The sequence below is a fragment of the Rhinolophus hipposideros genome (assembly GCF_964194185.1).
Source record: "Rhinolophus hipposideros genome assembly, chromosome: 2".
Classification (NCBI taxonomy): domain Eukaryota; kingdom Metazoa; phylum Chordata; class Mammalia; order Chiroptera; family Rhinolophidae; genus Rhinolophus; species Rhinolophus hipposideros.
Window position 1 is genome coordinate 71,860,581 of NC_138048.1, and position 15,874 is coordinate 71,876,454.

At 40.5% G+C, this 15,874-nt stretch overlaps 1 protein-coding gene across 2 annotated transcripts in view; it reads right to left on the reverse strand.

The window, feature by feature from the left end:
- Positions 1-15,874, reverse strand: part of FNDC3B (fibronectin type III domain containing 3B) — a 321,497-nt gene that overhangs the window by 231,828 nt on the left and 73,795 nt on the right. The gene's annotated exons all lie outside the window — the stretch shown is intronic.

A 15,874-nucleotide genomic window follows, 5' to 3' on the forward strand; every position in this document is an offset into this window, starting at 1 on the left:
CCACCAAAAGCCAATTTATGCCTTCCCCTCTCTGCTTCCACTGAGGCCAATTCCCATCCCCCAACACTTCTTCAGGGAGAAAGATGATAGGTAAAGGGCTTTTAAGCATCTTACTAAAATACCTCTCTTCAAATGTTTAGTTCCTGTAATTTTCCCTGCTGCTGGGTTGCTATGGCAACTAGATTATGATCTACCGAGTTACCTCAGAAACCAGGCAAATCTCCTGTGTCCCAATATCAATTTTTCTTAGTAAGAGCCAAAGTCATTATTTGAGCGAACCGTATTCATCTTGGCATCGAGCTATTTTCAATGAAAGCATTTTATTTTACTGAGGCAGACTGACCACCTTGCTGTTGTCACTGTCAATAAAGGAGAGATAAAAATAAAGTTTTGACCCACAGCAGCCCGGTGATCCGTCCCTGACGTTATACATGAATGAGAAGGCGGCAGAAGGCCTTGCATCACGCAGTCCTGAGGAGCATGTCACACCCTGGCAGGTTCCCTGGCACTTAAGCTTTTGTGTCAAACAAACCAGTCAGTCTCTGTCTCTCCTCTGGGTCTCTGCCCCCTTCTCTTCCTCCCTCCCTCTTTCTTTCTCCAGCCACAATGCAGACATAACTGTTACAAGTTCTCTTAAATACAGAATGTGAAACATAACCTCACCATCCAAACCTCATCATTTTTTTGTCCACTCACTAAGCATTTCCTGCTTTTCCAAAGTCAGCAGTAAAACAAATAGTGCATTCTGTGTCTTGTCAGAATAAAAAAAAAAGACAAAAATTTTAACCACTGATAAGATGTTTTTTGTCCCCAGAGATGTTAAAATAGAACCATGTTAACCAAACCATAAGCGCATACTCCAGGCTACTGTTGCTTCATCAGCTCTGTTGGTGCTACAGGAACCAAGCAGACCCAGATAACCAACACAGTTAGTTTATAAGGCTTCATGAAAATAAGTGACTGATTTTTCCAAAGTCTAAATAAACATAATAAGAAGTACAATACAGTTGAGCAAAAGGTTAAACACAGCATCCTGGGAAAGCTTTACCCAACAAGACAACTGAAAAGGTGTAACAGATCTTTCCTTAAAAGGAAGTCTAAATCTGTTTTTTACTCATTAGAAGAAGATAAGGAAAGCTACTTTTGCAATTTAAATGCAGGGTAGCTGACTAACCAGAAGATCAATAGTATCTAGCACTACTCCTTAAGGCAAATTCCTAATGTATGACTCGAATAAAAAAATTACCTGCCACCTGACTAAACCATCACTGCCAGGTATGTGTCTGTCACAGAAGCTTCTGATGGGAGAACAGTAATGACTGACCAAAGATGAAATGTTACATTTGTATCATTCTTAAACGTTAAATCCAATGCCCAGACATTTGAAATATACTGTGCTAGGTAGGGGAGGAGATGCCATTTCCACTCGCCACACTCGGTGAGGCCTGTCTTACTTCTAGCTATTTCATGGATAAATGAACACTTCTCACTTGTAGCCAGCATTTTATCATCCAATAGATATCTTTAGAGGAAAAAAACGATACATCCTGAAAGACAGAAGAGCTCCATGTAAGGAATGATTCTATCCAAGAATGTCTAATAATTTTTAAAAAGTGAACTTTGACTACAAGAGAGGAGCAGTTAACACCTTTTGTCTTCTCCCTCTCTCCCTCTCCCTCTCCCTCTCCCTCTCTCTCTCTCTCTCTCTCTCTCTCTCTCATTTTCAAACTCCAGAGAATCTTGGAGAGCTCCACTCAGACCGTGGAGGACCCAAACCACCCACCAATACACACCTTTAAGACCCTGGTCTTGTATCCACAGACCAGAGCTGGCCTCCAGCAAACTAAAAAGTATATTTGTTTTCTGATCTTCTCTCTTTTCTCAAAATCAGGAAAAGGGAGAGCTACAAATGACCAATAATTATCTTTGTGGTAATAACACACAAAAAGTCAGTGTCCCAAGATTTAAGACGTGAGCTGGTAAAACAAAAAGGTACAGGAAGATAATGCGAAAATACTGATTGCATCACCTGTTCACCTGTCCTACTTGAAGCCTGAATCCAAAGCCGGCAGGAAAAGAACAGATAAGATACATACCTCTAAGGATACTTACACACTGGATAAGGCACAAGGACATGCATGGCATGTAAAACTCTTCCTTGGTGAATACCACTAATAGGATAAATTGGTTGTTTTGTTTCTTCCTTGGCTTTAGGAATCATTCAATTTAAAGCAAGAACACTCCGATGATCCAAAATTTTTAATACTCTGACTTCCTCAAAGGAAGGTTCAAAAGTTGTCCCCCCTCAACAGACCATTTCATATGTCTCAAATTAATTCAGTATGATGCAGACTACTTCTCAACTGCTTTAACAGCTGTTTTTTTCTACGATGATAATATAAAAAGCTATTAATTATCAAATCTGTATGGTCTGCCAGGAAGTTATTACTAATCAGATTTCACCGATGGGGAAACTGAGGTTTAGAGAGGATAAGTAACTTGAGGTAGCACTGGACTCCAGCCTTCTCTGACCAAAATGCATGCTCTTCTACCATAGAGCTCACCACCTTTGATAGGCATGGGATTTGCAGAATCAATTCTCTATGGAGATTCTTCAATAAATAACTATAAGGAGAGAACGTACTTAACTGAGTCAAAGGTTGTCCCCAAGACTGAGGACAAGTTCTCTTCTAGGAAATCTACACTCACTCCCTGAGCCAGAGCCCCTAACCCCCACTGTGCCCCCTAACCTCGACTATGGTAAAGAATCCCTTAACTAAAAACAAACGCTTGTTTTTATGGTGGGCAGAATTTATTCTCACCAAGTTTTTGTGAAGTTCTTGAATATCTTAGAATCCTAAGATGAAGCAACGGGCTAACCACTCGACTATCACAATCACTTGATACCATTTCACATGACCCAATAGTTGACATAAGAAAAATATGACTCCTGGGAAGACTGCATCTTAAGTTTCTATGCTTCCCAAAAGTCACCTGTCATTAACAAACAGGACAGAAATGGGTTAATAGGTAACCAAGGAAAACAAAATTAAGTGAACCAAGGATGACATTTTTATGCCCTAAAATTACACCAGCACTTGCTGAAAATATGTACATTCAAAAGAGTTCAGTAACTTCATTTCATGAAATAAGTATCCTTAGAAGAATTACTACTATATCTCAGTCAAATCAGAAAGTCTTAGTAAGTGCCAAGAATGGGTCAGGCATTCCTATAGGTACTGGGAATACAGCTTTAGATAATACAAAGTTTCTGCCCAACTCAAGCTGATAAATGGAATTTGCATGGGATGGGGGGTGGGGAGGAATCATTTAAACAAAAATAAAACATTTACAGATAGTGGTAAGGGTTATAAATACAATGGCAGCTTGTAAAAGTTGTACATTTCTACTCCCCCTAATTGTATACTGCCTTGAATAAAGAGATTCTTTTACAAAAAAAGCTGCTGTTTGCTGAGAATAAAAATATAGCATTAACTTAAATGGAAAAAATGCAAAATGTAATATAGATGGCCAAAACTAGGCTTAAAGCCTTCTTTTAAGAGAACCACAAATGCCAGAGTCTAAAGTTTCAACTACAGGACTTTCAAGATAAAAACCAAGAATATAAAAGACCAAAATTCCACATAAGCTTAAAGTGTAGTTTTTCCCTAAGAGTAACAGCTACCATATATCCTTGTGCATTTGGAGCACCATTATGTTTTTTTTTTAAATCCTTTATTTTTCATTTTGTTATTATTTTTTTCATTTCAGAGTTGAGTACCAAAAATATACCTCTTCCTTTAACTGAAAATCTGTTCACTGAGAACAAAATTTAGTTCCTGTCATCACCGTTTCAGAATGAATCCTTGTCAAAAATGTCCATCAAATGAGGTAGAAGCCCTTTCTACCCCTCATTTCCATCGATGTACATGATGTCCCCAGGCTGGGTTTTGGCCACTCTGATGGGCAATCAGCAGCTCATGCCACGTTTCACCTAATCAGCCCTCTCCTGAATGTGCTTTGCACACCAAATCTTGAATGTCTCCCTCCATTTGATTGGCTGAGACAGAGCAACACGATCCACGGGAATGTGCTAATTAATTAATGTCACACACCTCTGGAAAGCTATACACTGAACCTAAACAAACAACCCTTCTGTTGGAATCTCAAAGCCAGTGAAGAAACATTTAACTGCCTACTCCCAATATTCTGTTATTTCAATGTTGGCCACCTCATTCATTTAACAATGTCTACCCCCTAAGACACAATCAAGAAATACTGCGCCCACGAAGAATGTTCTCATCCTTATTACTGACAGAAAATCAGTTCCCAATATTTTGCCATTAAATAGGTAATTATTCTAATTAGTATACTTTCTTAATTGCTAAAAAATTACACTACTATTGCCTGATACTTTGTGCCCACCAACATAAAATCACAAATAAACACAAACATGTAATATTCTAGGGTTCTGGCAGCATTTTGCAGTAGAAGGAGAAAGATTTCCCACTCTGCCATTGCACTGTATATTATCACTTATTCAGGTCTTAGCTTTGGGTTGATTTTAAACTTATTTAAGTCAATACTTAATGCAATTATTGAAACCGTGTGTGGGGACAAAGCCCCCAAAAGCAGTTTCCAGGCTCTCGGCCTCACATAGAAAGGTGCGGGCTCGGGTAGTAAATGGCCATCAACTGTGATCAGATGGCCATCAGCTGTGGCTAGTTGGCCATCAGCTGTAACCCGTAAGCCACTGGCCACTAATATAACTGCTGTGGCTACGCTAGCAGAAGAAATGGGGGCTAGCAAGAGCGGATTGCAGAGAGGCGGCTGCCGCTGGCGAGAATATAGTGATATGACTCCCCTACTTATGGCTCCGTGGGTGTTCCTGTTTGGCCTCACCATGTCCTGCGTTCTTATGTGGGGAGCGGGAGCAGAGACCCCGCAGGCCGCCCCGCACGACACCGTGATTATTCAACAAACATTTGCTGAGTACTTTGTGCCACGTTATTAAGCACTGGTAATTCTAAGATGAGAAAGATCTCATGTGTGTTGGTGCAAGTGCAGAAAATACAATTAACTGTAATAAAATATGATTGTTTGCTATTAAGTGCTATAGAGACTGAAGAAACCATGGAGAAATCAGGAGAAGTTACAGATAGATGGGAGTGACACTTAAAGGGGTAGTGGTAGACTGCAATTGGATAAGCAAAAGAACTACACATGCAAAGCCGTGGAGGCCTGAACAGTGTAATGGGGTTAGAATTCCCATGTGGCTTTAATGGCATGTACATGTAACAGAAGTGTAAAGGGGAGACTGCAAAGGCAGCCCAGAACCATCTCAGAAAAGCCTTTGTTTGCCCAACTTAAAAGGCTGGCCTTTATCCTGTGAGCAGAATTTTCCAGGAGCAAAGCAATTGACATTTCTAATAGATAACTCTGAGAGCAGCGAGAAACTCAAACTGAGATGGGAGACTCGACACATGGAGACCAGTAAAGATATAATGAAATATCCATCTGTGACCTTAATTCAGGGATGATGTGGTTGAACCTTGCAGGGTGGCTCTCCAGGTCGCAGGGGATGCTGCCAACAAGTTCTGCTCCACCTCTCTGCCAACACTGCAGTGTGTTTCTCAGGTGTAGTCATGTGTCTGGCTCTCCACGCGACAGCTGCTTCATTTTCTTCCTACCTCCTGTTGCTCTAATTCTGTTATCTCACTGTGATTCTGCCATTTCCATTTCCACCACTGCTGTCACTGAGAGGCGTCCACAACGCTTCCCTCTCTTGTGCCTCCTCCTCCTCCTCGACGTTTTGTCCCTTATTTCTCTAAAAAGCTAACTCCAAGAGCATTCAGCAGCCACCCTAGCACTCCTTTCCTTTACTTCTAGTCAGCTCATCAAACAGTCACAGTGGGTTATGCTGTCCACCTGCTACATTATTGGTTGGTTTGATGACCAAAAAGAAAGGAGGACTAGTAGGATCAGTAGGATTAATGGGAAACAAATGTATTTATGAGTCAAAGAAGAATCATTACTTATTTTCAAGGGTCTAAAGTTAATCATATCCCCAAAACATCTACTTTCTGATTCCTACATTATTCCATTTCGAATGAGTTAATTCACGTTTTATGTCTTGAAGTTATAGTTTGCATTTTATTGTATCATACCCACAACAAAATGTTTTTAAAAATAAGGACTCAGAATGTAGACAAAAAAAAAAAAAACCATACCAGCTACAACTCAATCTTTAAATTAGAAAAAGAAAAACAAAAGAATCTTAAGTGCTTTTGATAGAGGCCAACGAGTAGCCCCTCCCCTCCACTGAAAAACTTTTCTTTCCTGTAGAAATTTTAAGTTTCCTTCTCAAGTTTCCTTTCCGCCAGTTTTTTAGCTCCTACCCCTGCTTTAGATAATTACCCTAAAACTTATGATTCATACTTGTTGATTGTAATCATTGAAGCCTAATGTTCTGTCCTACTTGTTCTGGGCCTAACTCCTGGACAACACCGGAATGACTGATTGAATGGCCACAGGCTATAGAACTAACGGATTTATTAATTAAAATCTACTTTTCCTCATTTAGGGGCTTTGGGGATACAGAGGATACCCCTGTAAGATTGCCCGTCGCAACCAAAGAAGCCAGGCAGATCTCGGGACCCCTTCCTCTCATATGAGATCAGCTAGGGCGCGAGTTCCATGAATCCCCCAATAGGAAGGGACAGCTCTGCGCTCCTGTCGAGCAGGAAGCAGATACAGAAGAAAAAACCTTCTGTCCCTCAACTTCCCATAGAGATTTTATGGGGGATCATGTCTCTCAAGGGGAAAACAAAGCAGGCAGTTGGAGATAGGCATCAGGTCTCTGCATTCCTGCACAGAATGCAACCACCCAAAAGATCTCCCCTCTCTGCCCCAAACTTCCCGTTTTCATTATCATTATCTGCCCCTGTGAGGAACAAATGGGTACAAAATACCCAACTAGATTAGACCAGTTACTCACACCAGCGCAGTAAAGGCCACAAAGACCTTCATTTCACCTGGGCCTCATTATACCATAGTTACAATATCATACATATGCCCAGAAGTTCATTAATATCATTGTAACAGACTGAATCATGGGAAGGAACATGTGCAGTCTAGATGAGGTAACAGCCTCTTGTCAATCACAGGTGTCAATCAAGCGGTCCCACTCCCAGAAAGGTACAGCCCATTCTAGAGGAAAAAAGGATAAAAACTCCAAGTCCTCGCCAGTGCGAGCCCTTTGAGCCTTGCCTTTGCTTGGGGCCCTGCTCCAAACCTTTAGAGTGTACTTTTTCCTCCTAATAATGCCACCTTGGACCCTTGAACCACTCTCTGCTTCTCGGGTCCACTCCGATTCCTTTGGAGAGAACTCTCTCTTCTAATAAACTACTCTTTCACCACTTTATTTGTGTCTCGTTCAAGTTGTTGCTCGAGATGCCAAGAACCTGGACACCACGCAAAGAGCCCACTCTCCAGTAACACTTTAAAGATTAAAAAAAATAATAAGTCCATAATAGCACATATATCTTCTGAATGTTTAAGTGTCTTTTTCCTGTCATAACATATGCTGAGGTAAAATTAGATGGAGTTCAGCTCCGTTGTCTTCTAAGTAAGATTATAGTATGTAAACATTGAGTCGTTAGGTCACTCTCTGCTCATCTTATTTTAGTTTCAATGCATTTTTGAACTAGCCATTTAAAAAACAGCTAAGACACCCAAGAGACAGTGAGAGGAGCAAATCAGACAGATGGCAGTTGAGTCCCAGCTCTGCTAGGCAAGACACTTTACCTTTCTAACCCCGTTTTTCCTCACCTGTAAAGGGAGACAATATCTACCTCAGAGGTGTGCTTACTAGAGCAGCCAGAGTGCAGCCCTGCTACGAGGCCTTACACATGATATGTGCTCAATACATAACTTTTATTAATACTTCTTTTTCTTCAAATTGCTACCAGTGGCAACTCTCTCAGTTAATAAAAATGTGGCCTCTAATAAGACAGCATGTAGAAGGAAAAAATTTTACTGAATCTGCCATGTTTCATGTTCTCAATAAAACCTAAAACCAGCCAATTCTTACCTCTGACCAGATTTTCTGTTTGGGAAACATTCTGGCTTTCCTTAAAGGCTCACGTCCCAACTCACTCACATTCCAGGGTCTGTTCAGCTTCCGTGGATCCAGGCAACAACAGTGACTTTGGAATTCATTCACGAAAATTCTGAAATCTAAGCCCTTTACCTCCACAAAATGGTTTGAATTACTTGGAAACACGTCTAATTAAGATTATCATAATGAAAGTCAGCAATAAAAATAAAATAACACCCCGGTATGTGGAAGTATCCTATTTAACGGTGCTCGGAACTCCAGGAGAGGACCCTTTTCTGACCCATAAGCTGCCTTCTCAAAGCACATAGGAAGAATTAAACTCAGCCAGATTCTCTAAGGAGCAAACACTTAAGCAACTAGTTTGAGAGGTTATCCAACGTACAATCCAAGAAAACAGAATTATACAGCTGGGTACTTAAGACCATTAAAAAGTTTAAAGAAAATGTTCAGATTTAGGATTTCAAGGAAAACAGACTGAAAACACTCTTAAAAATGTAATGCCTTAAGACTTTCCTTTCTAAAGTTTAGTACTAGTGCTTTGCAAGCAACGGTTGGAATACTCAGCACATTTATACACTCAGTCTTGGAAGAATCACATCCCTGAGTGCATACACATACCGACTTGTACAAATGAACAGATTATTCCAATTCTTCCCTCATTCTGCACCAAGTCCAAATTCAGGACTGACCCTAGTCTCTACAGACAAGGAAGGAAAAATGTGACAAAGATTTTCCAGCCAGCCCCTCCCCTCCGCCTCACACGCCCTCAGCACACACAAGCACACAGCTGATTCTGTGCACGTCTCTAATTCGGGCCAGTTTATGCACCATGACATCAGTGCAGGATAATGAGCCAAGTTTAAACTCCATCTGGGACAAATAATGTCCAGGCACACTGTGACTTCTTTTGTTTATATACACTGACTAAATATGTCTTGGTGGTAAATGAACTAACTCTTAAGATTTATTTCTCCAGGCCTCCAAAACAATATTCTGCACCCCTGAAGCAACTCCCTGCCTCCAGTTCTCTTTTCAAGCCTATGCGTAAGTGATTTTTAACAGAACACTTGATTTTGAAACATATAATTAACATCTTGAGGAGAGTCAAAGTCCAAGAAGGCCTTCATCAATCTAAAAAGTAAAAAAAGGAGGCGGAGGGGGGGGGGGCTAGCAAATGGGTGCGGCATCGTGGCTCATGGTACAAATACTGCATGACACAATTCTGTATCCCCCGGAGAACAGGAATACACAGAGGTGAGAGATTTAAGAAATGCTCATACAGCTAAGTGGACATTTTCTTTTGTTTTTGAAAGATAAACTTAGATTTTTTTTTTTTTGGCATTACTTAAGAGAAATAATTATGAATTCAGAATGAAAAACAAACAATTTAATAGGTTCAAGTCTTGCAACAAGTTTTTAGATTTCTTAAGACACAAAAACTGTGCCTCTGGGGTGATGTAATTTTTGAATGGAAATGAAAGGCAGGGTTTGGGAGGAAAAGAAGACAGACAAAATGGCCCTCTCCCAGCTCCCAGGATCTCGGGAAGAGGGTTGCCTGCTACCCTTCTCTGGCCACCACCATCTCTCAGCAGCGGCAGACCCCAGAGGAAACAGCTCCCCTGCGGCTAATTTCAAGGACAGAACCATTCCCTAAGGAAAGAAAGGGACCTGGGCCTCCAATGACTTCACTCCCAACTCCTCCTCCAAACTCAACTCCTGCCTTCAGGTCTTGGTCTGCAATTCTCAGAAGCTTCCAAGTCACAGAATCACAGAATCACTGCCCAGTTTCGGAGGTAATGAGAAGATCACAGAAGATAACAAACAGGAGTACTCTTCTTTGTGAACTTCACCATTTACTATATGCAAAACCTAGTCCCAAATCTCTCCAGACTGCTTACTTGAACAAGACAAGAGATATGCCCAACCCAAGCAGCTCCACCCATCCTGTAAGGTAGGATTTAAGTGGATTGAAATCCCAGTGCTGCGATTTGCCAGCTGCAAGTACTTAACCTTTCTTGTTTCTGGTTCTGTCTGTAAAAATGATCACCACCTTATGGGTGTATGATTGCTGGATGAAATGATGTACATAAGTGCTTAGCACCATTTGTAGGACCTCATACGCCCTCAAATAGTTACTATTAGTTCCCTCCACCACAGAGGGAACAAAGAAATCAAAATATCAAATAAAAGCCATTCTTTCCAACAACTCAACTTACTGCGTACAAATAACCACTCAAGGAAAAGTTGAGACTAAAAGCCTTCTGGTAATCAGCAAGATTACAAAGTAACATTTAAGTTCAAGATTAATGCCAACAATTTAGTTAGATCCTTGGAATTCTTTCCTTCTTTAATTAAATGTATTGAGGTGACATTGGCTAATAACAGTATAAGTTTCAAGTGTACAATTCTTTAATACCTCATCTGTACATCACATTATGTGCTCACCACCCAGAGTCTAGTCTCCTTCCATCACCATATAGTATTTAACCCCTTTAATCCTCTGGTAACCACCATTCTGTTGTCTGTCTGTAAGTTTGTTTTGTTTGTTCATTTATTGCTTATTTTTTTTAATTCTTTCATTGTCAAACATCTAAGCTTTAATGTATCTTTTACATTGTTAAGGCACTGAAATCTCTGGAAGAGTCAACCTTACAGAATCTTATACCCTATACTTCCCCCTTGGTTTCAGAATAATTGTTAGAAAATGAACTGCTGCCACCCTCCAAAGGAGCACACTCCTGGGGTGATGCCGACTTTCCCGTCTCCTTATTGGAGGCTCTTTAAAGTTCCAAAGCAGCTTGAAGTAGTGCTGTGTAGAGAGGCAGTCAATACAAAGTTGGAAAACTCTCAATGCCTGACCGTCAGGTAAACCTCTTGAAAAATGAGAAAACAGATACTCTCAGAAGTAAAATGGATGTGAACGTCAATCTATTAAAGGATAATGTCCTCTATCACCCAACTCCATCCTCAACTGATTCCCAAGGTCTTTGAAACAGGTATTATTCACAGGCAGGGTTTACGACTATATAAACCTAAGGTCTGATTTCCCATTGCAATCATTAAAAGAAAAATATGGATGCCATTCCTTTGAAATTCATATTATATTAGTATTTTACATTATACTCTTATTTTCAGTCATAACTACAGTCATCAAATAAATTATAAAGCAACAGCCATTCTACAAGGGTGCTTTTTATATGGGCTTTTTGCCAAGGTGATGAGAATTAAGATGTGTCTTAAATAGACCCATTCTGTCAATGCAAAACAAAAATTTAAATGATGAAATCAGAAAATATGAATGAGCTGCATAACTCTGGCCAATTTACCAAACAACATCACTTAACCAAAACACATGTTTCGGTGTGTTGTGGTTTCTCCCATGAACTACAATGACAACTCAAGATTCCAACATAAAGGCCAAAGAATTTCTTTCTGAGACATGTTTCTGTGCTGAATTTTTCTAACTACTTAGAAAACATAAGAACATTTTAATGACCCCTCCTAAAAATTGAAAGTCATGCAACATAATTGGATAATAGCACACATCTATTTCTCTCCAAACCTAAAGTGTGACTCACAAAAATTGATGGCTATTTTTGAAAATAATAGGAATGGAACCCTAATGACAGGTTTACTGATATAAATTCTAGTCAACCTGCCCCCAAAACTAGACCTCTGGCTGTCTGGTGTCTCCACTTAATGGCCCAATTATTTGCAAAGCAAAAACCCTTGTAATTTTCTAAATGTCGACTGTCCATTTTTTTCCAAATGCACATCTACTATACTGCAAGGAGCAAGGAATGGGCAATCAAGAGTGGATCCAGTGGTTAATTATTCTGGTTAACGATTATGCTAAACACACCTGCTACCCATAAAGCACATTCCCTGTCAGCAATGATCTGATCTGATGGTCACCTATTAAGGAAAAAGCCCAGGGCTGCGAGGCAGAACCAGTGTAGGCATGAACACAAAAGTGACACATGAATTCTCTTTCTCCTGGAGGCCCAATATGGTCCAGCTTCAATTTGTTGTAACAGTAGAGCTGGCCAAAAAATTACTAAGAGGCACCGAACTCTGGCCAGTCCCAATTTAAATAAAGAAACTAATCTGGAAGTAGCTAAACCTGAACTTTTTGTCAACAATTCATGGCTCTTGAATCACGACAATGCACCAGCTCACACGGCACTGTCTGTGAGGGAGTTTTTAGCCAGTAAACAAATAACTGTATAGGAACACCCTCCCTACTCACGAGATCTGGCCCCCAATGACTTCTTTCTTTACCTGAAGATGAAGGAAATATTAAAGGAAGACATTTTAGTGACATTCAGGACCTCGAGGATAATACAGTGACAGTTCTGATGGCCATTCCAGAAAAAGAGTTCCAAAATTGCTTTGAAGGGAGGACTAGGCACTGGCATCGGTGCATAGCTTCCCAAGGGGAGGACTTCGAAGGTGACCGTAGTGATATTCAGCAATGAGGTATGCAGCGCTTTTTCTAGGATGAGTTCATGAACTTAATTGTCTCATCTCGTATGTCTTAATACATTCTGAGTGGACAAAATGTCCCTTTTTTTTTTCCTGTGTGTGTATGTATATTTTTACTGCATTATGAGATACGTCAATGGCTGTCACATCACATTCAACATGACAAATACACATTTTAAACAAAAAAATGAAAATTAGATATTAGAAATTTACCAAATTTTATTTTATTCAAAGAGAAAATTAATACAGAAATTATTTAAATAAAAATGTCTCATCCAGGTAATACTAAGAAAAAGACTACTTTCAAAAATTATATTTCAATAAGTGCTTAGAAGACTAAATGCTTGGGAACTTTAAAAAAGATTATAAACATAAGTATTTGCATTTCTGCCTTTGGAACACTGACACCTTGCATCTGTGTTTAATATCCCCTAACTAGTCTATAAACAGTAAAACCAAGGCGCCTGGTTGTTTCTTCTGCCCTTCTTATGCTTTGGTTGGGTCCTCAATGTGGCACTGTTTGGGGACTCAAATATTGTTCACTGAAAAGCAGAGGCCAAAAAAAACAATATATGAGTCCTAACTTGTAAGACGTATTAACTAACACCCTTCTGCAAAGCCATGTGGACCAGAGCCACACTAGTTCATTTTACAAATCATAAAGCAGAAAACTAAGAGGCATAAAATCATTTCATCAGTGTGGTACACAATGAGTGTGCAGAAAAATGTTAAATATCTTTGTTATATGTAGAACACAATAAGCATGAGCGCAAGACACTATCTAAAGGTGAAAAAATTAACCATTTTCCAAGTTCCAAACTCAGATGACACTGGAGCCCAGACAAAGTGGAAAACTAAGTGACGAGGGCGGAGTGGGGACTGAGGATGACATTCTCCACCCAAGGTGGGCAGCTGTTACTTTTCTCGGGTCAACTGTGGCAAGTGGGAAGACCAGCCCAGTGTTGTCAGATCTTCCGGGTTTTTCCGATAAAACAGAAAGATCCCGGATTTTATGTAAGTCTTCCAGTTTGTAAAAACTGGCACCTAATTTATTTTTTTAACTATAAAGGTTAAAAAACATGCCTTATGAAATGCAACGAGTAGACAGTTCTCAAGTTCAGACGAATTTGAATTTGTTCATTTCATGCATCCTTCATCCATTCTGAAGGACTGACAGGCGCAGCGTGAACATGACACCTTCCCTGCTCTCCCAGAGTTTACGATGCACCCAGGTGAACAGAGCAGTAAGCTGAAACAACCAAAACGGTAAACCACCATAGAGTTTAAAATTGCCATTATTTTGCGGTGCAACCTTGCCACACCAGTGTTTTTCCTTAATCCTCTCCTTTTTTGAAGGCAGCTCAGTTTCTACCATTTGAAGGATACTGACTACATCTTGTATCTTATTATTGTTGTCTTTGGCTAATTAAATTCTAAACTGTCTCTCAACCTAGACAGCTCAGAGCTGTCATAATTATATGTCATATGTCGTAATTATTGTGGGTGCCACATATAACACCCTCTGATAATATGGCATCAACATTTCCTTTATGAGACTGAGATTATACATAGGCCATGCCTTTTCGGAATCGTTTGTAGTGAGCAGAATTGGCAAACCTAAGGCAGAAAGGATTGTGAAATGAGACCTGGATACACTCACACCCTTACTGAGAGTTAAAAGGAGGCCCTCAGAAGCAGGGTTGGCTGCCGATGCTGCTGAAAAATGAATCTGGTTAAGGGGTGCTCACGATTTGCACCTCTGTACCTCTGAAGACTCCATGATTCTGAGGAACAGACATTATTAAGGGGCCACTGGTGGAACCCAGACTGGATGCATCAGAGAACAGACTGACTAACAAGAACACTGAATAGCAAAGGTTCCAGAAAAGAGGTCACAGAATGTAGTTTGTTTGGGGTGCCGCTACCCCTAGCTCTCCGCTATCCCTAAAGAGCTTTCTCAGTTCATAAAACAGAAACTGATTACATTATATGCAAAGCTTTCATAGTAGCCCTAGACCTCACTTCTAGTGAGATCTCTGTGCGGGCTCAGCCTCCCCACACATGTTCCTAGCCTGGTCTGTTCTCCTGCCCACCTATCCCCATCCATCCTCTGTGCTCCCAGCACACAGTCGAGTTCCCCAATGCAGGCACCACAGATGCGAGAGGTGGGGACTTAAACCCCATTCTGCTCCCCAAATAGGATGCTCATTCCTTTAGGGCAAGAATAGTTAGTTATCTTTGTGTTGCCAGTACCTATACAATACTGGCATAGAAGACATTTAATAAATGCTTACTAAAATGAACAGATCTATTATTCAGTCACTCCTTAATTCAGTCATAAATCCTACCCTCTCACTCTTCCTCTCTACCCCAAATCGCAAAGAAAAAGAGAGCGACAATATGCAGAAGGCAGTTTGCAATAATAATTTTCTCTAAACATCTGCACAGGACATGCATTTCTCATACACCTTGATGCTGAAGAGTATGACCCAAGACTGAACTTCCCCTACTCGGTTTTCCAAACCCAAACATATGACCAGCCTAACTCTTCCAACGTTCAAACCGAGCCCCAGCTTCTAAATAGGATTCTATCATACAAGGAGCTGTTATATAACATTATTTAGCAATGATAGCTACAGCCTCTATTTTAACTGCCAGTCCCATTCTTATTTGAATACACATCTTTTTCCTGGGGCAAACTTCCCAAGACCTGTTTCTTCATTTTTCTACTCCGTACTGATGGTAAAACTCTTTCTGGGTCCCATCCTTCCCCCTCTTCTCCCCCCCCCCACCAGCCACGGTGGCTATCAGTATATTTAAAGAGTAAACCTGTGTGGTGAGAGGATTTGAACTACTAAATACAAGAAGGGAGCTGTCAGTGGAAAAGTTATTAAGAAGATACCAACCAGAACAGAAAAGGTCACTGGATTAGTAGGAGAACCACAGCTGATGTAAAAGACATGCCGATGACGAGTCCCATCTGAACGTGGAAAATTTTAATATGTTTAATGTGCTGTCTGGAAAAGTGTACTCAAAGGAATGCTCCAGGACAACTCTGGCTGTCTATTCTGTCTAGGAGAAACAAAGGCTTTCAAAAAGAAGAAACAAAAGGGAAGGGAAAAAACTCACTCTCAGTAAAATGACATGCTAAATGCTGATCAACAGGAATCGGCAAAGTCAAGAGAACTGGACACGGCTGAGGCCACTATAACCTCCCAACTTCCAGGGACTTCCAGGGCAAGCTTGTTAACATGCTCGCCTGAGCTGGCA